We start from the raw sequence: 27,483 nt of genomic DNA on the forward strand, positions 1-27,483 counted from the left end.
AGAAAATATTTAGCAAACAAAAAATTTAAGTGCTAATTTGTGTTTTTTATTGTCAAGTGCACATTTGTGAGTGTAGTGTTTGTGGTATCGTGCTGAATTGTTGTGTCGGCCAATTGGAAATTGAAACCAAAACAATCCCCTCTGCAGGTGGAAGAGGGTAACCGCATATGATAGGTAATTTTAGCAGGAGTAGGCGTGCAGAAGGTTGCGTGTTTTGGGCACCGGCGCAACAGTAGCGATTGCATCGAATGCCAAATGTTTTTGGAGGCGTAGTGGCTGACAGCTGGAAAAAATTTCGATTGAAGTATGCGATATGCAAATTGTATAAGGTAAGCTGAAATAATTGAAAAAACGCAGAACTATTGAAATTAAAGCGCTCGAAATGCATTTCGATATATTGAAAAACCATTATTGTGAAGAAAGAAGAGCAAACGAAAGAGCGGCTCATGGGTTAAATAAAAAGAAGACACAAAGCTAGTCATACACAGTGAATAAACAGATGCACACAATCATGTGGCAATGCACGGTGGCGTCCAAAAGCAGGGAAAGCAACCTCAATTGTGATTCGTGCCCGAAACAACGGAAATGAAACATGCGGAAGCATTTGTCAGCTGTGGCAACCAGTGCAGCTCCAAGCAGAGGTGCAGCACCAAGCAGAGGTACAGTGCAACAGTAAGCGCTGGCAGATGCAATCCGCTTACAAGTATGTTAACCTTTGTTGTGGCCTCCGATTTCCAAAATGCAAAGTAGAGCAGAAAGAATGTGAAAATTTGGGGAGCGCCAAGTAAGTTTACGTTGTTAGGCAACCCTTTCTGTTGTGGTCGGCGCTTTGTAAGGCTATTGTGGCGGATTTAATTTAGTGGTTTTTAGCCACATTCAGCGCAATATACTATTCTGCATTTTAGCCATGGACTACATATTTCAAAACAAAAACAAAATGTGTACGGGCCTGGTGTACTGCTGGTGGGCACTCCTTTATGCGTCGCGACGTTCAAATGTGCTGCTGTATCTGCTATCGCTGTTGCTCTTCATTCCCTACAAACCAAATGTGACACGTCAGTTGCCTCTTTACCTGTTTTGTTTCTTATTTTTACCAGTGAATATGCATATGTATGTACGAGTATGTGACTCCATACTTCTCACTTCATTCTATATACATTAGCTATGTATGTCAGTTACCCCGTTGTGTTGATTGGGTCGTCGTCATCGTCTTCTTCCTCCATTATTTGATTCATTAGCATATTCGTCGATGCTGCAGAAGAAAGGCAAGAAAGTATTGAATTTATAATAAAAAAATTTGTGGTTGGCAAACTTCGCGCGCGGTTGTGATTCTATTAAGGTTCACTGCCCCAATCGCGTGTTCCCTCATTCCCAGTCGCAAGCTTCAAATAAATGTTCTTTATTCCTATTCGCAGACCGCAGGCGCTGAAATCATGATTGAGCGCATTGTTTACTGTTCTTTTTTTTAAGTATTTTGTACGCTAATGATTGCAAACTATGCGCTTGGGACTCCACAAACAAACAAAGAGTTGATATGCCCTAAGGGCCTATGTCGGCGCTGCGATTTTGCTGACTGCCGATTCTGACGTTGTCTCTGAACAACCAAAGTTCAAAAATCGATGAATTGCGACCTGTTAGCGATGGCTTCTGTAAGCTAGCATTAGTATTGGACATACATATGTACATATATGCAAACTAGGATTATTGAATTAGCATCGGAAAGCAATTAATATTAGTAATTTTAGCCAATAATACAATTTATTCTCTTCTCTAATTGTTTCTTGTTGATGTTTTGTAAATATAGTTTTGTTCCATGATTCAATTATATAAGGTTAGGCTAGTAGTGACAAGGGCAGCCGAAAACCGGCCCCAAATGACCACTATCACTTACATATATACTGGGTCCGGCACTCGAAGTGTAACCAATTAAAAATACCATAAATTTAGTTTGGAAAATGACTTTTATTCTATCAAAGTAAAAAATGTGTAAAAATAATACAAAATTAATAATCAATTACTTTTGCTCGATATGACCACCCTTTGCCTTGACTATGGCCTTGGGACGGTCTAGAAACGATTCGGTAACTGCCGAATGTGACTTGCAGGTATTTTGGCCCACTCACCCGCAATGGCTTTTTTCAGCGCTTCGAGACTGGTGTCTTTTAGTTCGGTCCTTTCTCTCCAAAATGGCTCATTGAAAATAATCCATCGGATTCGCGTCTGGTGAGTTTGAGAGCCATTGTGTGGATGTTATGAAACTCGGAACGTTGTTTTTATTCATTCTTGGATCACTCGAGCTTTGTGAGATGGTGCCTAGTCCTGTTATAGCGTGCGTGGTCTGCCACAGAAATGTTTTTTCTGTCCACGGCTTCTAAGCAACCTCCAGAAAACTTTCCCGATAATATTTCGCATTTACCTTAACACCAGGCTCGATGAAAATGATTGGAGAGCGCCTATCTGCGGTTACAGCGGCCCAAACCATTACCTGTGGCGGGTGCTGCCTCCTGATGGCCAACGATAATTCAAATTACGTACGAACAGTCAGTCAAATAAACTCTATCGTTTTGGTAATTTACGAATTGCTCGTCAGATGTTCGGATATTAATCGCTTTCGGCCAAGCGCAACTTCTCCGCTCTCTCAAGTCTAAATTGTTGCTGCTTTACTGTGAGATCACGCGCCTTTTGGATCTTGTAAGGCTTGGCTTTTAGACCATTTTTCAGTATGCGGCGGATGCTACGGTTAGATATTTTCAGTTCTTTCGCCATTTGATAGGCACTTCGTCGGGTGTCGGGGATTTCGCTCAAGTCGCTACTTCACTTTTTCAACCATTCCACGTAACGCTGCACTCTTTTGATGACCATCTGCATGACGTTTCGCGATGCTACCAGTACCATTGTAATGAGTAATGGTGCGATAAACAAAAAGCTTTTTTTTACTTGAAGGTGCTCGAGCTCACGAACAATCGCTGGTTGTGATTTTCCAGCCAAATATAATTCAATCACTCTATTACGTTCGAAATCCATTACTGATTTTCTTTTTTCGCGTTTACTCTCGGCACAATGCTTCCGCGCGCTTCTGGACTGTCATTTAGTCAACTAACAGACAGCTGATGCCCCTGCATCAACTGCATGAGCGATCTGAAGTTGGTTACACTTTGAGTGCCGGACCCTGTAAGATATGAACGATGTAAATAGTGAAAAAAGTCTTTCATTTCCAAATAATTAGTTTTAGTTACAAAACTTACTAGAACGTTTACAAGCAGAAAATTGATTTTGAACGAATAATTACAAGGCAATTAGTCAAATTGGAAACAGTGTTGCCGACCGTGCAATTTGCACCAAAAGTTTAATTTTTACTACAATTGAAACGTTTTTTTTTTTATAAAACATGTACTTATAAGTATTTATAAAGAAGCAACATGTATTCAAATAAAGGAGCCGATTTGTCAAAAGGGAGCGAGAAAGCTGCTTACTTACCTAACCTCTTAGAATTGAATCATTGTTTTGTTAATTTTATAAGACACAAAAAATGTATCTCCTCGTTCGCCGACATAAAAATTGTATTTTAATAGCATGCAATATTCCCACAATTTTCGTTATTGTAAAAGTAAAAGCATTCCCCACACTTTTTCGGAAAATGCTGCTGTAGTAAGGCTGAAGTAATAGTTCTTGGCGGAATATAGGCCAATCTGGGTAACATGGAACCTACTGTTGGGTGGAACGTCTAATAAATTTTAGCGAATGCTGCTGGAGTGTAAGGATACAAATGCGGATCGTTCCGCTAATGTAGATGCTACTGTTGTGGGAAGCGTGGAGATCTTTTGGAGGCAAAGCCAGTTCCAAATTTAGAAGTAATTTTAAACACTTCTTTCACTGCATCGATGGTTTCCCAGTCCGTTTGTCAGTGATACTATCACACTGCTGAAACTAAAAGTATGCCAGACCATATTTAAGGGCTGTTGGACCATTTAACGAAGCACCATTTGGGAGTAAAACTGGGAATCGATTTCCCATGATGGAGAGAATACAACTATCATCCTTGTCGATTTCCAAATGCTGTTATTCTAGCATCATAAACATTCTTCATAAAAGGTTGAAGAATGCTGCTGAGGTTGCAGTCCTTGGCCGGTTATGTAGATCCGCTTCGTTTCGAAAAATATGAAGCATTTCGCTCACTTCTTCATTACAGATTTAGAAAAATATATGGGGAATACTACTGCAATGACAATACTTGGCCGGATATAAATCCGGTAGTTCCGATAACGAAGAACCGACAGTCGCGGGGCAAAAAAAAACTTTATTTATCATTTTATCGCCAAGAGACTACCGAATAATAGTCACGCACCAGCCCATTCGGCTACGGCGGCCGCCTTAATTTTTACCAATTTTTTCTCGGTGAGTTTTACATATAAAAAAATTCGGCAAAGCGTGACATCACGCGAGTACAGTATTTTGCGCTTATTTGAATCTTTCACTTTGATGTTTATACAATTCATTGGGCTATAAAATTGCATATCAATGCACATAAAATTAAAAAAAATTTTGTTTTGATGAAATGTTGTAGTATGTTGTAAAATATAGTTTTTATAAAAAATAGGCCTGCGCTTATAAATTTGCTACGTGGTGTATGCTCGTATGAAAATAAATTTTAGGAATGCGCATTAACAGTAGTTAGGCAAGTATAGGTACACCTGTACAATCACGAAATTTTATTCTCAACGAGCCCGTGTGTAATTTATTGAAGTGTTGATTAGACAGCATAGCATAACCTCAAAAACAATGCTGGGTAAAATCTATGCCATAGCAGAGCGATGCGCAATAGATATCCTTACAAGCCATTAAATAAGTTTTATTGCCTTCAAATGAATTAGTTTGGATACGTATTTTGCTATTGTTATTGTATTTGTTATTATTTTCTAGCACTAAAAGGCTGCATTCTTACCTGTAAATAAAATAATTTTGTCTTTATGAAATACAAATTTACCAAATTCCTTTCATTTGCCTCTAAGTCATTACTGCCTATTAAGTATTTAAGTACCTATCGCATATTAAGTACGGCAAAAGCTGAAATTTCGTAAGGCAATTTCTAATACATATACATTTGTATATGCTGCTCTATAAATTTTCACAAAAATCTTATAGCGATTCTATGGGCAGGCAAGAATGGTTAAAAGCAATGCTGTGTACTATAACTTTGTTTAGCTTATTTATGTAAGTATGTGTAGTAATTCAAAGCCACTGTGTATGTAGATAGTAAATTCGTGCAACAAAAATTAACAAGTTTAGTTCACACAGCTTCTAACGGAGTTTAGCATTGCCCATCAGTTTGCATAATAAATTTCTTTTAAACATTATTTCTTTATTGATTGCATACGTACATACAGGGTCCGGCACTCGAAGTGTAACCAATTAAAAAGGCCATAAATTTAGTTTGGAAAACTACTTTTATTCAATTCAAAGTAAAAACTATGTGAAAATAATACAAAATTAAGAATCAATTTACTTTTACTCGATATAACCACCTATTACCTTGCCTATGGCCTTGAGACGGTCCAAAAACGAATCGGAAACTGCCCGAATGTGACTTGCAGGTATTTTGGCCCATTCACACGCAATGGCTTTTTTCAGCGCCTCGAGACTGGTGTCTTTTAGTTCGGACCTTTCTCTGCAAAATGGCTCATAGAAAATAATCCATCGGATTCGCGTCTGGTGAGTTTGAGAGCCATTGTGTGGACGTTATGAAGGGACGTTGTTTTTTAACCATTCTTGGTTCACTCGAGCTTTGTGAGATGGTGCCTAGTCCTGTTGATGCGTGCATGGTCTGCAACCGAAATGTTTGTCTGCCCACGGCTTCTAAGCAACCTCCAGAAAACTTTCTCGATAATATTTCGCATTTACCTTAACACCAGGCTCGATGAAAACGATTGGAGAGCGCGGTTACCGCGGCCCAAACCATTACTTGTGGCGGGTGCTGCCTCCTGGTGGCCAATCGATGATTCAAATTACGTACGAACAGTCAGTCAAATAAACCCTATCGTTTTGGCAGTTTATGAATTGTTCAATTTGGAAAAGTTGCTCGTCAGAAAACACAATGTTTGGAAATTGACCGCTTTCGGCCAAGCGAAGCAACTCCTCCGCTCTCTCAAGTCTGAATTGTTGCTGCTTTGGTGTAAGATCGCGCGTCTTTTAGATCTTGTAAGGCTTGACATTGAGACCATTTTTCAGTATGCGGCGGATGCTACGGTTAGATATTTTCATTTCTTTCGCCATTTGATAGGCACTTCGTCGAGTGTCGGGGATTTCGCTCAAGTCGCTTCTTCACTTTTTCAACCACTTCACGTAAGGCTGCATTCTTTTGATGACCACCTGCATGATGTTTCGCGATTTTACCGGCATCATTGCAACGAGTAATGGTGCGATAAACAAAAACCTTATTTACTTGAAGGTGCTCGAGCTCACGAACTATCGCTGGTTGTGATTTTCCAGCCAAATATAATTCAATCACACTATTACGTTTGAAATCCATTACTGAATTTCTTTTTTCGCGTTTACTCTTGGCGAAATTCTTCCGCGCGCTTGTAAACAATACTGTGTAATGTCAAGAAATGGAGTCTGCTGCACCATCCAGACATTTTTTTTCGCTGAGGTGCTGCGCATGTTTTTCCATGTAAGAACATGTCTTCCGTTCATTATATAGAGGAAATGCCTAACACCACCTTGAAAAAATGATGAAAAATCATTTTTTGAGTGTTGAGCCACTCAAAAGTTCCACTTTATTATACTAAAACTTAAGGGGCTACAGAATTGCGTACCCATTTTGGTTTTTTAATTTTGATTGAAAAGTTCTAAATTCTGATGTTCATTTGTCGATTTTTTGAAAACCTTGTACAAAGTTTGAAACTTTTATTTAGATTATATTTGTTGTTGAATCAACTATATTTTTTACTAGCATCACCCAGTGGGCTTCGCACCACCATACATAAAATGTTTGTTTTATATCGCAAGAAATTTTTCATATTAAGTTTTCTTTATAGAACTCGTAAAATGTTTAAACAGTTGAATTAGTTGATTTTTTTCATTCAACATACTTTCTAAAGATGTCACAATAGCCTTTTCTGTACTTTTTTAAAATTTGATTGTGGTGGTCACCTATATACAGGTAAGGTACCGGTTCAAACACATCCTAGGGTTATCCAGGTCCACGTTTTGGTCTATATCTCGAGACCCTAGTTACGGAGGGGCATTAAAAATACTCTATACTATAGAATCATCAGCAGCTTCCATTTGCTACCCATATTGTACAAACACATCCTAGGGTTACCCGGGTCCACGTTTTGGATTATATCTCGAGACCCTAGTCACGGAACGGTATGAAAAATACTCTATACTATAGAAATCATCAACAGCTTCCATTTGCTACCCATATTGTACGAACACATCCTTAAGTTATCGGGGTCCACATTTTGGGCGATATCTCGAGACCCTAGCGACGGAGCGGCATCAAAAATACTCTATACTATAGAATCATCAACAGCTTCCATTTGCTACCCATATTGTACAAACACATCCTAGGGTTACCCGGGTTCACGTTTTGGCCTATTTCGCGAGACCCTGGCATCCGATTCTTAAAATTTTAAAACACAAACCATCTACTGAATAGTCCAAACAAAGCCTAAAAATTTGGTTTGGATAGGTGAGCCCGTTCGCGAGTTTTAAGCGAATATAGGGACAGATTTTCACATTTATATATATAGAAGATAGATAAAAAACGAAAAATTATAAAAAAAGTAAATAAAAGAAAATTAGTTAAAAATTGTCAAAATATCGCATATCTACACATTATTTGGACCATTTATATACATACTGCATACCTATGTATAATTCATATTTTTTTCTTTATGCTGCCCCTTAATTTATTTTACGAGTATGGTCATGGATGCTCAAGTGTGATAGGTCACCAGGTTTGGCCAATCCGCTATGGTGAAAAAAAAAATTGTGCGAGCAACTTCGGCGGCCAAGTCATCGGGGACTCGGCAGCAGAATTTTGCCCGCTAATTTCACACGTATTCACACACTCGTCCAATCAGTCGTTGTTCGGACGGCAGTGAAGCAACATGAGTGAAGGTTGTGCCGATTTTTGTCGTATATCTACAGCACAGTCTCAGTTTTGTCGTAAATAAACTGACATCACGACCTCCATGACGTAAGCAAATTAGCTAATTCCTTCACATGTGCTGAGAGCCGGTTAACGGTCTGATCTTGCCCACACCTTCTGAAATCTTTTCACCTTGCTTGAAGTGACATGCTCAAGTTAATGGCACTAAATCATTTTGAAACGAATTCATCTTTCTAAATTTATAGAATTTGCAAAAGTTATAAATCTTCCGACAGAGTGATTCATTTGGTGTCACCATGTATGTGGTGGAATTCTAACTCTAAATTATACCGCCATGGTACATGGATAAAACCAGCTTGTACCTTAACAGCCTTTAATCTTCCCTTTTAATGTCCAAAAAAAATATACCCTATTGCTTTATTAAGAAATAATTTCAACTATTTTTTATATTTTTTAATTTTTATGCAAATTTCTTTTTACATTTTTTCAATTACATGCCTCTTGCAGTAGAATGAATTCTATTTTTATAAAAAAATTATTAAAATTAATTAAGATACAAATAAATATTCAAATCTTGTTAATAAGTCCCTATGCTTTAGTTATGAAACTCACTTCATTCCAGAAGATTACTAAACGATTATTCGTTTTATCAAAAACTTTAATTACACTTATCAGTTTGTGTTTAACGTACGTTTATTGACTCTTCATATATATATGTACATACATACTTTCTATGATATTCATAATGATAAAGTAAATATGTGTGTAAGGAATTCTTATTAAAATTACATTGCCTGTGCATTGTTTATATAGCATTTGTTCTACTCAATTAGTAAGTATGTCACTAATCGTTATCGCTTGATAAAGATATTATAATACCATATTTATCAAATCAATCACTCGGCTGGACACCGAGAAAAGCGGTGGTTGGCAAGTATAGAATACACGTGAAACCTCTTTCAATCGGCTTACTTTAGCCGTTAACAATTAAAAATCTCATTGGCGTTCCTAAAGCTGAGCACAGACGGAAAACAAATCCAAACAATCGGTTGAAGTTTCAATAGATTGATGCGTGTGTGGGGCAGTCGGCAACCCGATTGAAAATTGACAAAATTTTTTGTCAACTTTCTGATTTCTTTTGAAATTTTGAAGCTTGAAGTAAATGGCAACATTAAGCAGTCCTGCACCCAAATTGGTGGCCTTATTTTCCTCTTCTTTTCATGCACAAATAAATACCATGCATTATAAACATTTTTTTTCGCGTTCCATGTTTACTCACAGACTATAAGCGTGAAACTAAAATTGCCAACAAATCCACACGTGTGTGGCAAAATGAGTTTCAACCGATTGTTTGGATTTGTTTGCCGTATGTGGCCCGTATAAGGCAATTAGGTATATGTTATCAGGAAGACTCGGATTTACTGGCATTCATACAGTATTCCGCAAGGATTAACAACGACAACATATCACTTTCTCGTCATCCCAATGCCCTCATCCGTCAATACTGCAATGGCAATAGTACTTACCTAATTGGTAATATACTCGACTCCTCATGTTTCTCGAACGAGGGCTAACTACAGGAGCCTGAAATCTAGCTAACTTAGAGGAGCCCTACCTTTCCAAATCTCATAGATATTGGAGTCGATGGTTTTCAGGGATGCTTAGTGAACCATTGTTTCAGATTTCAGAGAGAGCTACCCTTTCTATAGGCATATGCTGCCAATTAATATGAGACTTGGGATGTGCTCGTTTATTGATTTATTTATTTGAACTCATTGGCTCTGTTAAAGCTTGAAAGTTTGCGGCGTGATATATGTATATACGAAATTTCATAAATCTGTTAATATAATGTGGAAGGAAATGTAATAAATGTGAGTTTCTCACTTTCAGTTTCTAACCTTCACATGTCAGAAATTTTGAAAAAGTTGAGAAATACTATATTATACTCCTGAAAATTTAATTCATTCTTTCATATGGTATGACAAATTTCAATGGAGAAAAAATATTGGTTCGGAAAAAAAGAAATCCATTTTTTTCTCGGTAGATGGCTGTAGTGGTCGATATCTCGTAAAGTATTGATCAAACAGTTTGAAGTTTATGCTCGTTGTCAAGGTGACATTTCACACTAAACAAATTCCTTTGCTATTTTTTGTTTGTTCCATTCAGTTGTGAGTTACAGGGTGTTAACAATGGAATTCAACAAAGAAAAAATTCGGTATATTTTACAGCTGAAATTGTGAATGGTGTTTATGGTGCCGTAACAGCTAATTACGTGCAAGAGGAAATATTTGAAGCGCCAATTATATATAAGTATAAATGTTTGAAGAAAATGTGAAAGAATTTCAAAAAGTTAGGGAAATAAAGAAATAAATTAAATATCAAATTCTTTTTAAGCCGAATACTCTTCGCACACTTTTCATATAAATTTGGTGATATAAAATTTAGGAAAGAAAAATTATTTTTTTCTTAGTGCTATATTTTCATTTTTGGAAATAAATAATTCGAAGAGTCTAAATCTGCACTAGATCCGAAAATGCATACAATTATGCATAGTAGTCATCGCAACATAAGTCGTGTGAATGGTCGCTATTTCCTGTAAAAGAAGAACACATCAAACCTATTTTCTGCTAATTTGTTCCTCAATAGAATCTTTAAGTGTGTACTTTTAATGCTCTGTAGTATTCTCTCGTAATATTGGCACTGGTTTCTTTATAACCAACCAATAAGCTGCCTTCTGAATCTCTTCAACCGATCGCGATGTCTTGACCTTCGTGGGCGTTGCTAGATATTTTACAGAACTGCATCCATTACTGCTTTTGCTTAGATTCATAGCAATCAACCAATCAAGTTTCGTCTCCATTAAAAATTCAGTTCATAAACTATTAGTGTTCTTTCGCTTCACAAATTCATGAAAGCTTCATGCGCTATTGCTTCTACGTAAAATAGAGTGATAATTCTGGGCGCCGGCCTTAAGCATACCACAATGATCATGGAGGATGTTTGAGTGACTTTACGCATATATTTCAGAATGAGTTTTTCGACTTTTTCAGCCATGCCTGATAATGTCCAATCAGCTTCCCCGTACATGTATAGGGAATGTTGCTCTAGAGGCAATCCCGGTCGGGATTGTAAATACGGGTCGTTCCGTTAATGTAGAAACAATTGTCGTGGGAACGTGAAATCAGCTGGTTGTTATTGTTGTATCAGCATAAGCATTCCACAACATGCGTGAGTTGGCTGACATCGTAAAGATGTCAAAAGAAGGTGTAGGATTATATTGCATTAGCATTTCACTATAAGAAAGCTCTGTTCAAAGGGGGTGTTGCGTTTGCTCACTGTTGGCCTAAACCAAGAACGTGTTGATGATTCTTGATGTGGGCACAACTACATGAATTGAACATCGAATTGCTCCCACATCCACCGTATTCGCCATTTGGCTCTTAGGGATTACTGGCTGTTGATACCAAAAAACAATGCTCGTCGGTAAGAAATTTTGCTCAAATGAAGAGGTTATCACTGAGACTGAGGACAATTTTGAAGCAAAAGATAAATTGTTCTACAATAAAACGTGTCTTCTTTGTTAGGCCCGGGACTTTTCGCCACATGTGTTATGTTACTGGAAAGACAGTCCTGGCGTTCGTTCCGTAACATAGGAGCGACTGTCGTCGAATCAGCTAGTCGTTCTTAGCGCTGATAATTTTCAATCGTTTCTCTAACTTGCGCTTGACAAATCGTTGGTTTTCCTGAATAAGAGTCCTAGGAAATAACTGGCAGCTCTTTTAAAATGATATGCTTAGACCTTGGGAACTTTTTTTCGTTTATTGAAAACATTCATCAAGACGTGGAAGTAAATTTTTGCCATATTGAAGCTTCTTCCCCGATTTATTTGTTGCTGTGGTCATATCTTAAAAGTGTGTGTATCTGTATGCCTGAAATTCATACGTGTCCACACCCTTCTCCAACCTCCTCATTCTGCGAGTTTTTATTACCTCGTAGTGATAAGAAAAATTGCAATCGTGATTTCTTAGCCCCTAGGTAAAGCACGATTCCTATTTTAATTAAAACCGACGATATTTGAAAACTTTCGCAAATATTTAAATGTGTTTGCCAACCAGAAAAAAAATTCTATACCCGCGCACACTCGTACACAAGTTCACATAATTATGTTCATTTAACGGTTATATGTATGTAATACTATGGAAGAATCGAGATAGGCATAGATAGACATGTGTATGCAGGCCGAATGATGGTAGGAATCGATTTAGGCATGTCTGTCCGACCGTGCGCACTACAACACGTGCAAATGCGTATATAACGGTAACGACTTAATAAAACTTGCACATCCTTGGTAAATGCATTGCTCCCCACCTCTTTTAGATCCGACATTTTATATGCTACGACTAAATATCCGTCCGTTCGGCTGATGCTACGTGCTTTAAGAGCCAGTTCAAATTAAATTTTTCTAAAATTGACCATGTTTTTATTAAATAACATAACCTTGTTTTTATTAAATAATATAAAAAACTTAAGCCAGAGCAGTCGTTTTGAACAAAAAATATTTTTCCCATTAAATGATCTAAATATAGTAGTATAAGTTTAGAAATCGTTTCCATTTATGCGATAATATATGTAAATTGGTAACATGGAGTGCGTAACTATTATTTCAATAAAGAACTTACTTATTTACGTGTTTTGTTTTAAATTTTTATTTTTTATATATTTTATTGCTTCTATTTTATTTTTACTTACTCTTATAATTTTTCAAGCTTATTGAAACATCAATATATTCCTTTAGTCTAATCTCATTAAAACTATTATTAGTCATAGCTTATCATCGGCCAGCACGTTTGTATACAGTGGTGGGCATAAAAATGTTAGCACCTGAAAAATCACATTTTCTTGTTATTTATCAAACGAAAAAATTTTTGCTATGGATATCAGTGAAAATATGTATATGTAGTTGTTGTTGAAGACAATCAGAAGAAGTCATTGGGATTTTTTTAGATAATATCGATTATAAGAAAGAATTAAGGTTTTTCACCTTTAATTCCATATACCACTTTGATCGAAAATTTCCCGGAATATATTCAGAAAATTCAAAATACAAGTTGATTTCTCCAAAGTGATATTATTTATCACCTCAAAGTACTCGCCATCAACTGCAACTGATTTTTTGGCAGGTCCTCACTCAAATAGATCCTCAGCCTAGATGTGCTTAATTCTGCTTCATCTTCATTTGCAAGCATTTCTTTTACGAGCTTCACGAGCAGGGGGTTTTCGTACCCTTCCAAATGTTTTGCTCTACGGTTTCAGTAGCCTTATAAGAATTTAAAATTTTACTTCTTGTAGGTCTACAAATTCGATTCTGCTGCTAAGTTTGCCGATCGTGCAATCTAAAAGCAATTGATTTTATTCGAGCCGCAATACCTCTATTAGGTAGCATAAGCCAGTCTAATATTTGTTTGACACTTCACTTGCGGTTAGACTGCTTGTTAATATTTGTATATCCGTCACTGTATATTTGAGAGTGTCTATCATCCATAACAAATATGTTTCATTTTTAGAAGTAAATCACGACTTTTTTCTAAGAGAACATAAAAAATAAATAATATTGTATGCCATTTCAATTTATAAATCATTTCCGGTATGTGTATGCTTACCTCGAATTCGACTTATAAAGATTATCTGATCGGCAAAATTGTTTACCATTTTTCTCCATCTTACCACCCTCATGACTTCATCTTGCTAGTAATGCCCCTAATGTTGTCCTCAAAGCTGCAAATCTGAGCTGGTTTAGTATTACGAGGGGTGCCTTTATATGTCGGGATTAGAGAACAAAAACAAATTTTAATCATCGAAAATCACTTTATTGTTTTTCAAAATATTCTCCATGAAGATCTATACACTTTTGCATGCGTTTGAACCAATTGTCGAAGCACTTTTGCCACTCTGAATGAGGTACCTCCAAAACATGTATTCTGAATGCCGCAACCGCTTCTTCAGGTGTCGAAAAATGTTGACCTCTCAGTTTGTTTTTTACGTACGGGAATAAAAAGAAGTCATTCGGTGCCAAGTCAGGACTATACGGCGGATGACCCATTAATTCCATGTTTTGGGTGCTCAAAAATGCAGTTGTTTGAGCCGATGTGTGAGAGCTCGCATTGTCCTGGTGAAGAGTGATCCGTCTTTGGCGATTGGTTTTCCTAATTTCTTGGAAGACAACTGGCAAATAATTGGTTGTGTACCACTCAGAATTTACTGTTCTGCGTTGTTCTAGTGGTACGGTTGCGACATGTCCAGTTTTTCCGAAAAAACAAGCGACCATTTGCTTGGAAGTGCTTCGTGCGCGAACAACTTTTGTTGGATTTGGCTCATCTTGAAACACCCATACAGTCGACTGCTGTTTACTTTCGGGCTCATACGCGTAAATCCATGATTCATCACCTGTCACGATGTCATAGACGTGTTTCGAAGCCCCGCGATCGTATTTTTTGAGCATTTCCTTCGACCAATCGACACGAGCCTTTTTTAGAGCGATTGACAAACTGTGTGGGATCCAACGCGAACAAATTTTTTTGGCAGTCAAATGTTTATGCAATATTGAATGTATGCTGGTCCCACTAATGCCTAAGATTGTCTCAATCTCACGATAGGTCACATGACGATCTTGCAATATCAGTTCGCGCACAGCATCAATGGTTTTCGGAACAACAACTAATTTTGGACGACCTTCACGAAATTCGCCTTGGAGTGAACTACGTCCACGATTCAATTCACCATACCATCGATAAACACTGGTCCTTGATGGAGCTACATCGCCAAAAAATGAATTAAGTTCATCCATGCAATGTTGCTGAGTTAATCCACGTCGAAAGTTGTAAAAAATAATCGCACGAAAATGTTCACGATTTAATTCCATTTCTGGACCGAGATGAATCTTTTAAGTTCCTGTAAACAATACAAATAGCGCTGGTATTTCAAAACGTTCTGAGTACGGAAAAGCCAAAAAATGTCAAACTTTGCGTTACAGCTGTCAGTTGCCAGATTGCAACACCAGGGTTGCCAAATCCCGAAGTATAAAAGGCACCCCTCGTACCATTAAATTTACGTACATCCGCAAAAAGTGGTGCCCAAGATTAAAAAGGTCTAGGCGGCCGATTGACGTATCCATTTCTTGAGGTGATTGGACCACCAACAGTTCGCACCACTAAGCGACTTACGACTTCAAATCGTTATCAGAGTTTTGGCTTAAGATCTCTGGTTACCTTTCAAATGGGGTCTGCTATTGACAGCCTAAGATGGTACTTGGGAAATGAATATGTAATGCCCGCATTTTGGGCGAAATTCCTCAAAAGCAGTTTCTTCCTTTTTCTTGCTAGATCGGCATATATCTTAGCGAGTTCGCTCAGGCCTTTCTACATTCAATTGCTACTTTTAAGCAACTAAATAGTATTAGACTGTAGAGATCTAACATCAACTTGGTTCTTTGAGCTATAGAGTGGCCTCCCTTTTCCTGCCCATTCAGCCTGATAGACGCTGCGGTGGTTAGATAGACGTAGGCTCAAGCTCAGTGAGTTGTCTTTAAGCAAATTCATAAACCACCCAATCGTCATCAGTAAAAATGACAGTGGGCCTTTGGTTCAACTTACAGCCATATTCCTTTCGTTTTGGAAACTTGTCAGAATTATTCTAAAATTCTTAAGTTTCCTGGAATAATGTGCAGAATTTTGAGTGCCTAAATCTGAGCTACCTGCAGGTATATCCGAAAGAGCAAACATTCCTATTATTTATCGAATACGATGTGATTCTTGTGTCACTCTCTGAGGATTTTTTGGTTTCGCGACGAGAACATGCGGGGTTTCCGATGCCCAGAAACGACAGCTTTTCTTATTAGCATAACCGATTTTGACTTATTTTCAATAAATGCACTCTTTGGGATATATCATATTCATTTTGACACAGATAGACACAACAGAGATATGACACTGACTTTCTGACAAGATCAGTTCAGAAGTTAACTAAACGATAAAATAAACTAGAGTTCACCTGCAGTGAACAATGCAGGCGGGGTAAACGGGGAGGTTTAGGAAAATCATAAACCTCCTTAAGGATAAACTGGCCATTGCAGATTGCGCAGTCATCTGCACAGGATTGAGATATGGTTCACTGAGTCTTGTCATTTCTGCGACGAATCCTCGGAGCCTCCAATACCCCTTCTCCTTGAATGTGGCACCATCGCGCGGAGAAGGTTGAGGCATCTCAGCTAATTGAAGCCAGAAGAAAGGGATATACACCTCAACCCAGCTCTATCTTCAGTTTAATATGGAAACTGTGTTTGAATGAGGTACTGTGAGGTGTAGAGGGCACAAAAGATCATGCGGTCGAAGTGCAAATCTCAAATCTATCTATCCTGTATTCGGACAAGATTTTCAGTGGGAAAGAGCTATCACTGCTTAAATAATATATGGTTAAAAACACAAAATATGGCCCACCCTGTACATAGAAACACACGTTAAGTTTTTATATACTACAAGATATATATTAATATACCCTGTATTTGAATTTTGATCAACTTGCTTGCTCGCTTGCAAATTTTTTTTCCCCCAACTATTTTTTTTGTTCAGCTGAGCATATTTTAACAGTTATGAACTTCTAGTTTCTTTTCACCTATAAGTCGAATAATAATTAGAAAATGGTATGTTAAATAAATTATCCACTATCGCCGATTATAAACAAACACATAAGTAGTTTTGACCGCCCATTAATTAAATTTTTCGAGTTCAAAGTACCCAATACGAGTATGTAAATCATACGAATACCGTTTCGGTAAAAATATATTCGCAATTTTTTACAAGTCTTGATTTTTTTTATGATGATGTGGGTCTTTTTCAAATCTTATTTTGTGACCCTTACTATGCCAGCAACACAATTTAAAATTCATGCAAAAAAGTGTGGTACCTCAACCAGCAACAATGACCGCTATCATCTTTTGAAATTGTGCAAGAACTTGTTTAAGGCTTAGCCAAGCGTATCTTTTACCATTTAGCCTTGGTATTGTAGCTTGTTTGTTACAATTTAATGGTGAAATGAATTGAAAGAAGCAGAATAAATGCGAGAATTAGTCGCAGGTTTTTACTCTTTTGTTTTTGTTTTTTTTTTATCTATACATTATGCGAGAGATGAAAAGATAAAGAATTTTTTTTTTTATAATCATAACAAATTTTTGGATTTGTTATGCCGTTAGAATTGTGGTAATTAAAAAGAATCGCTTATTTTCATGCTATATTTATTAATGGAACATATCTGCATAAACAGGGTCTTTCAAGTTCGAGTTGGTTTTTAGCAGTATTTTGTTTTGACAGCTGTCGCTTCAATGGCAGATATTAAGTAATATGGCAATCTAACGTTTACTAAAATTAGTTCAACGAAGCCTCTTCAGAGCCGCATACATAAAAATAAATTAAATCTAGTACGAAAATGCAAATGAAAATGAGTTTTAACGAAACCAGAAATTCGGATAACCTCGAAATTCCCTGCTTGGAGGAGGTTGGATTCTATCTTCTAAGATAAAAAGTTTGTGAAAGTTTTTTAGCTTTGGTATTAAATTTGGAATTTGATGTCATGAATTGAAAAAACGAAAGAAAAAGATTGGCTTCTAGCCAGGCTATAAAACTGCTTACTCAAAATTTTCTAGAAATTCTATTGAAAAAAACGTGCAACTAAGATAAAAAGTTTGTGAAATTTTTGTAGCATTGGTATTAAGGTTGGAATTTGAAGTATACGGATTTCCTTAGTTAATGAGCTGTACCTTTAAAAACAAAATCTACTGAACCCCAAAAAAAAAACGAAAAAAGTACGAACACAAGTATCCATTAAAATAAGTACCCCCACATTCGTACGGAAAAGTCAAGTTTTTTAAATTAATAATAAAAAATATTCAATTGTATATGGTTTTGATTACACAGATTAATATGGCAAATTTAAATAATAATTCAAGGATCTTTTAAAACTAAAACTATTGACAAGAGCAAAAAAAGGAAATATTCATGTGGTCATTAAAATAGGTACGAAATAGAAATATATACGACACAAAAAGAACTTAGTATCCATCCTGATTGTCATTGAAAGTCATTGACTTTTCGTATTCGATTTGGCATAGTATTGATAATCCTACGTCAGGTTTCTGTGAGAGTGGAATAACACAGTCCTTTGATTTTTTGCCATAAATCCTTACTATTTTTGAATGTTTTCTTCCCGATTCGCTCTTCGCTTTAAATCTGCCCAAAGGACCGCAATGGAGTTTAGTTTGGGTGACTGGCTTAGCAAATCCATCACTTCAGCATTATTTTTTAAAAACCATTCACGCACTAACATTGAGGAGTGTTTTGTTTTTGTTTATTCTTCAGTTGTTTATGCCAAATCATCATGGCAAGTTACACGATTGAACAGCACGTTCAACACAGTAAAAAATGAGGGTTTATATTTAATACCAGTTGCTATTGAATTTATACAATTTTGGAATTAAATTTGATTTTTAATTCTAAAAAGTTTTATTTTAAGACGATGAAATATTCTTACAATTATTTTAATTCCAAAATGGGTTTAAAACAAAACTTTAATTGGTGCTGAGCGTTGCGTTTTTGAAATTTAATACCTATTAGATTTAACGTAAGACCAAAAAAACATTAAAATGCTCTCTTTAATGTTTCAAGCTATTTTGGTTTCAGTTTAAGTTTCAATTATATTCAATTTAAAATTTATTGGTTTAAAAGTAAAACCAAAAAAGTATTAAAAAATTTTCTCACTCTCAATTAATTTTAATGTACTCTGAACTTTAGTATTATTTGCTTTAAAGTAAAACCAAGAAAGTATTTGTATTATTATTATTACTTCACTTATGTATTCGGCCGCCGTAGCCGAATGGGTTGGTGCGTGATTACCAATCGGAATTCACAGAGAGGTCGTTGGTTCGAATCTCGGTGAAAGCAAAATTAATAAAAACATTTTTCTAATAGCGGTCGCCCCTCGGCAGGCAACGGCAAAACACCGAGTGTATTTCTGCCATGAAAAAAATCTCCTCATAAACATATCATAAAACAAAATAAAATAAATGTATAAAAAAATTTTTTTTTTGTGATTCGAACCAAGGATTTTGGATCGGAAGCCCACATTGCTAGCCGCTAGGCTATCGCGCTGTGCTGCCGGCGCTGGCCTAAAAGTTATTTTGTTATTTTTAAACCCTTAAAGTATATAATTCAGTCTCATTCTTGGTTTTTTAAAGAGAATATTTTAATTAACTTCTCTCTCTCTCTTTTCTGAAACCGGAATGGTTTTAATTTTATACTTTCTGGAATTGTTATATATAAACACCAAATTGGTATTAATATTAAACTAAAATTTTTACTGTGAAGTGATAAAACTGTATTATCAAAATGAGTGTTCATTAACGCAAACGTTGCGCGCATTGCGCCCATTTTTCGGTAGACGTGGTGGTCCTTCCAATTTCTTATGGCCCATATTGAACCATATGGACCTAGACGACATGTGGTTCCAGCAGGACGGCACTACGTGCCACACAGCAAACGCCACGATTGACATTCTGCATGCATACCCGCCCTTATTGAAAAACCCTTTATATTACCCTAAGCAAATAGGAGCACTTCTTCACTTCTTGAAGTATGTGCTTGTAAATAAATTTTTCCATTTTATTGGTTATGATGTGGATAGGTCCTAACCCATATCAAGAGAAACATCCAAATCATTATGTTGCCGCCACCGTGCTTGATTGTTTTTATTGTCCGCGTTGAGAAGACTTGTGCTTTAAGACGTCTGAAATGTCGCTCAACATCATTTCCAAATAAATTTATTTTTGTTTAATCGCTCCAAAGTATGTTATACCTTTTTTTCACACCCTCTGGTTCACACCACGATTTGTGCTCTTGAGCAAAACTCCTTAAATTTGATTATATCAACAGAAGATCTTTTTGAGCTATTTTGCCGTAGGTTCATGTTGAAAAAAAAAATTAAATAAATTAAAATAAATTACTATGGAGGTCGTGTAAGCTACAAATCTGCAGGACGCTAATAAGGCCAGTAGGAAAATATGGCTGCGAAGCATGGGTACTGACATCTAACATAAATAACTACCTTCTCCGCTTTGAGCGTAAAATTCGAAGATTGAAAAGGATTGAAGATAGAAATTACTTAATTCGCTACTTACGTTACATTCAATATTTTTCATTTAAGTAGTTACAATACAAGAGTTATCCTCAAAGTGGCAAGCAAAATAACACATTTTGCAAATAACCGAATCTGTGCAACCAATAAGGCAACATAATGTAACGGGTATTTTAAATTTACAACGAAGCTCTGATGCCATTTGTAAAAAAGCGAAATTTCAATAACAACGTTAAATTATTCCGAGTAGCACAAGAAAATCGATAGACAAAGGCAGTGTACCTATTTTAATGGCCATATTTGTTTATATATATTATAAGAAAACAGTTAAAAGTAAAATTATTCGATAATAAACTTACACATTAATTGTATCCACACATAAATTTTTCAAGCTTTTATATATTTTTTAAAATTTAGCTTATCTTAAAATTATTCTCCGCCAACAATCTTGCTTGATCTATGTCGTCCTTAAATTTTATGTGTTTCTTTTGTTTTCTCCGTCAACCATTTAATGCTTTTTAGTCACAATTACGTTGACTTTGACTTCTCTTTATCTTTTGAGATATTTTCTTATATTCTTTGTCCATTTTTCAATTTGATGTTGCTCAAATATTTAATCTTAGCTTTGCCATGAAATCTTAATGAGTCGCCATTTTTATTAATTGGCTTTTTGCCTGCCTCCTCGCTTCTTTCCAAGTTACACATTTTCTTTCTTTCTCCATCAATCTTTTCTTGAGTTTTTTTGCCTTTACTTGGCGGCGGAAAGTTTGTCAAGTCAAATAATTTTCGTCAACGCTTTTATAGCCTGTTTGCATATGCTTCAAAATTCATCATCATGCTTTCCCGTTTTATGCTCCTCGTACTTTTTCAGTAGGATGTAAAGTTGATAATGAACGAGTTAAAAAGTTCCGTACTTTATATACCTGCGCACATTTTAATAAAATTTAATTTGGACCCAAACAAACCCGTAGACAATAAGAGTTATAGTTTGTAACATCGTAGGGACGGAAGAAAATTTAATTTTACTATATAAAAGGTGGATGTGGTTTTTGTCGAATCTCAAGAATATTTACGTCGGTCTAAATGCGGTTGAAAGCATTATCAAGTTTTTTCAAAAGCAAATATTTGTCCGGTCCAAAGTCGACGCATTTACCCGAAAGTGGACGTGTCATCGTCAATTTAAAAAAATTTTGATTTGCATTGTATTCTTTTTTCTGGGCTCACCATTTGAGCCAAATTCGAGTAATTTTGTGTCATTTGTAACAGAGATTTCACGTTTTTTACTTTTTGAAAATTACAGTCGTATGGGAAGTGGACGTGATTATTAACCGATTTCGTCCATTTTGAATAGTGTACCGTGGATATATTACTTTTTGCTCGAAGTATCGGGCGGATGTAGGGGCGGACGGACAGGCATGTCTAAATCAACTGCTCGTTTTATTTTGAACATTTTAGTATGCATACATCTAGGCATATCTAACTCGATTCCTTTTTACCTGTTATATACAACCGTTGGGTGAACAAAAGTTCTATACCCTTGTGCACAAGTATGCGCGGGTATAAAAATGTAATAAACGCTCGGTAAAGTTGCAAGGTACTAAAATGCAACATTTTTCTCAGCCTCCTATAAAAAATTGCTTAGTGGATTTTTTACTGTCGTTCAAAATTTGTTTGTTCATCTGACAACGAGGAGTGAATTATTCTTCTCTCTTCCTTTCTTATTTATTTTGTTGGTAATTCAATGAGGGTTGAAGATGAGGTACGATTTTATTTGGTCTTCTCTTCTTATAATACCATTCTGAAATATTTCATTTAAGTGATTGCTAATCAATTTGTTGCAACTTAGTTCACGTTTGTGATTGGCTTAGTCCCTGATTGTATAGATATCGTAGGGATTTGGAAGAGCGGTTTAGGGTCGTGATTCTCTGAGACATTTTTTAGTTTCAAGTGAAGAGTTTTTAACGGGTTCTCATCTCACACGAGACACCTCGTTCGGGTATCACGATCACTTCAATTTAGGTTTTCACAAGGCGTATGGCGATTTCTCTAGTTTTTATCTTTCAACTGTATCGCGAGTTTAATTGCTAGGAGCGCTCCATACTAATCTCTATGGTGATGGGGAAACTGAAAATTTCCAATTTTTGTTTAAAAAATAACCAAATAATGTTTTTTCCGGTGTGGCATTACTAGCGAATGCTATTAAAAATGCATATTTTGAAAAACAGAGTTTCGCATTTAGTCATCTGTGGTCTGAATAACGATTGATTGCAAAATTGATTGTATTCTGATTCAACTAATTTCGCTTTACGCATTTTGTTTTCATTTCTTTCATCTCCCTCTCGCTGACAAATCCTCTTTCACGTGACCGCACTTACAATTTTGCTTCGAATGACCAAACCTTGCACGAGGGTTGCCTTTTAAATTTTGCGCGCAACAATGAAAACAAAATAATAATAAAAATGGCGTTAATGTTTTTCTAAATATATTCTCGTTGGGAGGTAATATATTTCTGCATTCGCTTGAACGAATTTTCAAAGCACTTTTGCCCCTTTTGCCAGTGGATACCTCCAAAACCAGCTGCTTAATTGCTTCATTAGGCGTTGAAAAACGTTGACCTTGTATTCCGTTTTTGATGTTCGTAAAGGGGATGACCTTTGAGTTATCAAAAACTCTTACCTGTGAGCCGATATGCATGTGATAGCTCGCATTGTCTTGGTGAAGGATGATTAGTCTTCGGCGGTAAGTTTGCCTTAAATGTTTGTTTACCACTCAGAATTGACTTTTAAGTTTCTCTAGTAGCACAGTTGCGACATAATCTGATTTTTCGACACTTTCGAAGCTGGCGATCATTTGCTTTGTGGTGTTTCTTCCGCGAACAACTTTTTTTGGCTTAAGCTGATGCTGGAACACCTATGCCAAATTATGCGCCATCCAACGAGAACAAATCTGTGTGCAATTATTGCTTTATAAATAATTTACAGAAAAATAAAAATTTTAGCAAAGGTTCCTCATGGTAAGACCATCATATCATATATTATAATCAGCAATAGGAATTATAAATATTAAAAAGTTAGTTAGGAAATACGACTATGACTGCGCCCGTCACTGTCACTGTACTTGTCACTATAGTTGTCACTATAGTTACTCATTCTCAACAGTGCACTTACAGCATTCCAGTAATGAAGTCTCGCAAGAAACTAGTTAATTCAGTAATAAACACTATACAGGGTGGGCCATGTAGCGTTTGCTTTTTGAACCACCTATTTTTTTGAGAATGGTAACACAAATGACATGTCAAATGTGTTCATAATTTACTTAAAGGTTTCACATTTACGAAATGGGACGCTATCCGCTGACAATGTTCAATCTTCAAAATAAAAATAAAAGTTTGAAAAAATATTGATTATTTTGTTTTTTTTTTATAGCCGATTCAAAAAGCAAATTTTACATGGCCCACCCTATAGTTTATTTCAAAAAATTAAATTTTGTTAAGAACTTTTACATTTTGTCAGCAATAAAAATAGTGCGAGAAATTGCAAAAGAAATAAAAAAAATACCGGAAACAAAAGCCACAAGCCAGAGAAAACGGAAATGCAGTTGCAGGAATAGAATAACATTCCCTATGAAAATGATAAGAAAACAAACAAAAAGATAATAAAAATAAAAAACATAAACAAAAACATGTAAGAGATGAGCCCATTCATGTGTATATGCATACGTATTTAAATCCTTTAAAGCAATCAGCCAACCAACGAACCAACAAACCGACAAACCAACCGGACAGACAGCCAGCCGAGCCAAACGAAGCCAAGCCAACACAGTAAACACTTTTGTGCAATTAACTCATTTCGCTTTTAAGTTGCAATTTAACGTGAAATAATTGAATTTTCCTTTTTGGTTTCCTGCAGTGAACCTTAAAATCTGTCAGCCATTATTCGTTTTCAATGTTGATGCATGTGTATGTGTGTGGCTTTGTGAGTAGGCGTGAAAGTGAAATGTGCATGTGCATTCGCTAGGGTTCTGTGGATAAGAGTGGTTGAGCGAACTCATTTATGTATGTGTGTGTTAGTGAAGGACATGTTGCTATGCGAGAATATATGTGGGTTAGCTGTATGTGATGCCAAGTGGATTTTGTAAGTGCAGCTGTGTTCGTTTGTCCATGCCTTTGTAGAATTCTGAGTATGAACGCTTTTATGTGTGTGTGTGTGTGTGTGTGTGTATTACATTTGTAACATATGGACGTAAAACTAAAGCGCTGCTAACGCTGATTGCTTCAATGCGTCTCTGCTCCTCGGTCAGCAGCGTTTGTGCGCTGACCAAGCTAGCTTTAATGGTCTTAAAAATGTCAGCATGAAAACGATGAAGCAATGAGCTTTAGTTGTTTCTGTAGCTACCGGAAACCGCTCAAACTGTCGTTACTGGCACTGGGGTTGGCGCTCATGCCGGTCAGTCAGTATTGGCTGTTAGATTTACTATCACAGTTACAAATGCGTTTTTTAAATCAACTATCCAGCTGAGAGTGCAGATTGTTGTAATGCTGATGTCAATGAAGCAATAAAATAATTATCTTCGTAACAATGATGATGATGTTGCGAACGAACGGAAAGAGGATATACCATAAATTGAGATTTCAAGTCGAATAAAATATGTGAAAATTATCTCATGTTTGTTTAAGTGCTGTATAAGATAGCGAGTATAGCAAATATATTGTCGAGATTTCGATGGTTAAAAAAATCGATTTCAGTCATTTTTATTGCATAAATGCTTATTCGAAAGTATGTTAAAAATTTTATTTGCTTTTAGGCTTTGAAAAGAGCATTCTTCAGTTTAATGTGAGTTCACGTAGTAGATTCAAACTTTTTTTTCAAAATACGTTGTTGTGGTAAATGCTTAAGTCAAGTTGATTCAAACAAAGAAGATAATATATAATTGGCGCGTGCACTCTTTTTGGGTGTTTGACCGAGATCCTCCTCCAGCTATTTTTTACGAGGAACTTTTTCATGGTAGAAATACACTCGAAGGTTTGCCATTCTCCGCCGAGGGGCGATCGCTATTAGAGAAATATTTTTCTTAATTTTGGTGTTTCACTGAGATTCGAACCTACGTTCTGTTTGAATTCCGAATGGTAGTCACACACCAACCCATTCGACTGCCGCCGTCGATTGCCGTACAATAAACCTAAAAAACCTATTCAAGGATTAAAAAAAAATGTGTTGATAAGTTTTTGGACTGAAACTTGGCGCAATTAATAAAAAAAAACATATGAATAAGAAAAAATGTATTGTAGCTTATTCGATTCTTTTTCTCAAAATGCCTTTAAACTAATTTTAAGTTATTTTTTTCGAATTAGGCGAGGAAATAAATTAAATAATTTTTTTTTTTTTCAAATTTCCATAAATGTTTAATTTCCTATATTTTGAATCATGTAAAAAAGAAATATTTCCATTATTAGTTTGTACCACTACGTTTTCTTGCTATATACACCCCGTCGCAAAAAAAAAATCGTCAAATAATTCAAACTTGTACTTTTTATGGTAAAAAAGCCTATCGCCGTCAACACAACAAAAAAGAAAAAATCATACGTAATATATATAAATTATATTAAAAACCACATCTAGGTATACCCAGCAAATTCTAAAAATTCTATGTAAAAAGTTGAAAATTTTGATGAAAAATTGTGTGCCAAGTTTGAAAAATTGAAGTACTCAAAAAGGAAAGTGCTTTTGCTGAAATATTGGTCTCAATGTTCAATGAAAGTTCAAAATCAGTCCTCTAATGGCATTGGCATCTTATAAAATATTTTTTTATTAGAAATTCATGGCACCTAATAACATATTTTTTTATTAGAAATTCATTTTGTTCAACTTCAGTCAACTAATTAGTAATGCTGCGAGTTATGAATTTGTTATAGCTTTAGCTCTAAATTTTCGCTGCCAAGTTAACTTTTTCTTTTAATAAACTGTGCGTGTTATTGTGATTAAATTCAACTTCAACGTTTATCAGCGTCTTTAATTTTTTTCTATTTTTTCTGGTTATTAAATTAGGGCTACTTCAGGTTCAAGGTCATAGAGATAATTAATTCGCAACGCTCACTATTAAAAAACAAGCGTTGGTTCCCACTGCTTTGTGTACTGCTCTGAATTATGCTTTATTAAGAAATTTACTTGGCTTGGTTGGAAATGCATGTAAGTTTCCTACTTAATTTAAAATAAAATACAATTTTATGTACCGCTTCACTTATTTATCTAGTCGTTTATTTAAAATTATTAAAATGTGATGTGATGGTTTCTTTTTATAAACTTGCGATTTCCAATGCCACAGAATTAGCTGTAGTCAGGTATAGAGAGCGAGGGACCAACGCGACGTGGAGTTTCTTAAAATAATTTTGTTGTGACACATCCGAAAATTTTGTTTATCCGTTAATAACGGAGCGATTCCTTGTGTTATCCAAATATTTTGTATAGTGAAATTTTTTCTGAAAATTTGTTTATTGGTTGGCATATAGCTCAAAATATTTTGCGCAAAAAAAAACAACAAAATTTCTAATTTTTATAGTTTTCTAAATTGAAATATCTTTGGTTTTTTTGACATTTTTTAAGAAATAAATATATTTTTTATAAATGTTCCTCCAAACCAGAAAAATGCAGTACGTTCACGTATATCATAATACGAAATATGAATTCTTCATTGACGAGTTGTCCGTTCGTGCATGTGATGACTCGATTTTGTACTGATTTTCGCTCTACGTTTTTGGGTATAACTCGTAAAGTTATGGGAATCTCTCTATGAAACTTGCAGGGATTACTAAGCAGGCTCTCATATATTAATGAAGAATTAAAAAAAAAAATCTGAGGAAGGATGTTTTTCAAAAATTATATTGTAGAAAAATTTGTTCCTCAAAAATATAATAAATAAGAAAATAATAATAATAGTAAAAGAAATACAAAAATTAAAAAAAAATGTTTAAAGATTGTTTTTGTCCCAAAAATTGAAAAAAAATATCAAAAATTAATTATATTTCAGAATGAATAAATCTTCAACACTGAATAAAATGCCTCAAAATTCTCTTTTTTTAATTTTTTCAGTTTAAGTTTTACCATACGCAAGCCCTTAAATACTCCAATTTTCAGACGAATTTACGACATTGTCTCAAAAACGTGGATCACTTGCCGTCGAAACGTTTTAGTCTG

General features: G+C 35.7%; 1 protein-coding gene across 1 annotated transcript in view; it reads left to right on the forward strand.

The window, feature by feature from the left end:
- The first annotated feature begins 211 nt into the window (after positions 1-211).
- LOC129236857 (uncharacterized) overlaps positions 212-27,483 on the forward strand; it is a 32,817-nt gene continuing 5,545 nt past the window's right edge. The window contains exon 1 of the mRNA XM_054871129.1: positions 212-329. The gene's annotated coding sequence lies outside the window, so the exon portion shown is untranslated. The remainder of the gene's footprint in view (positions 330-27,483) is intronic.

This window comes from Anastrepha obliqua, chromosome 2 (genome assembly GCF_027943255.1).
Source record: "Anastrepha obliqua isolate idAnaObli1 chromosome 2, idAnaObli1_1.0, whole genome shotgun sequence".
Lineage (NCBI taxonomy): Eukaryota > Metazoa > Arthropoda > Insecta > Diptera > Tephritidae > Anastrepha > Anastrepha obliqua.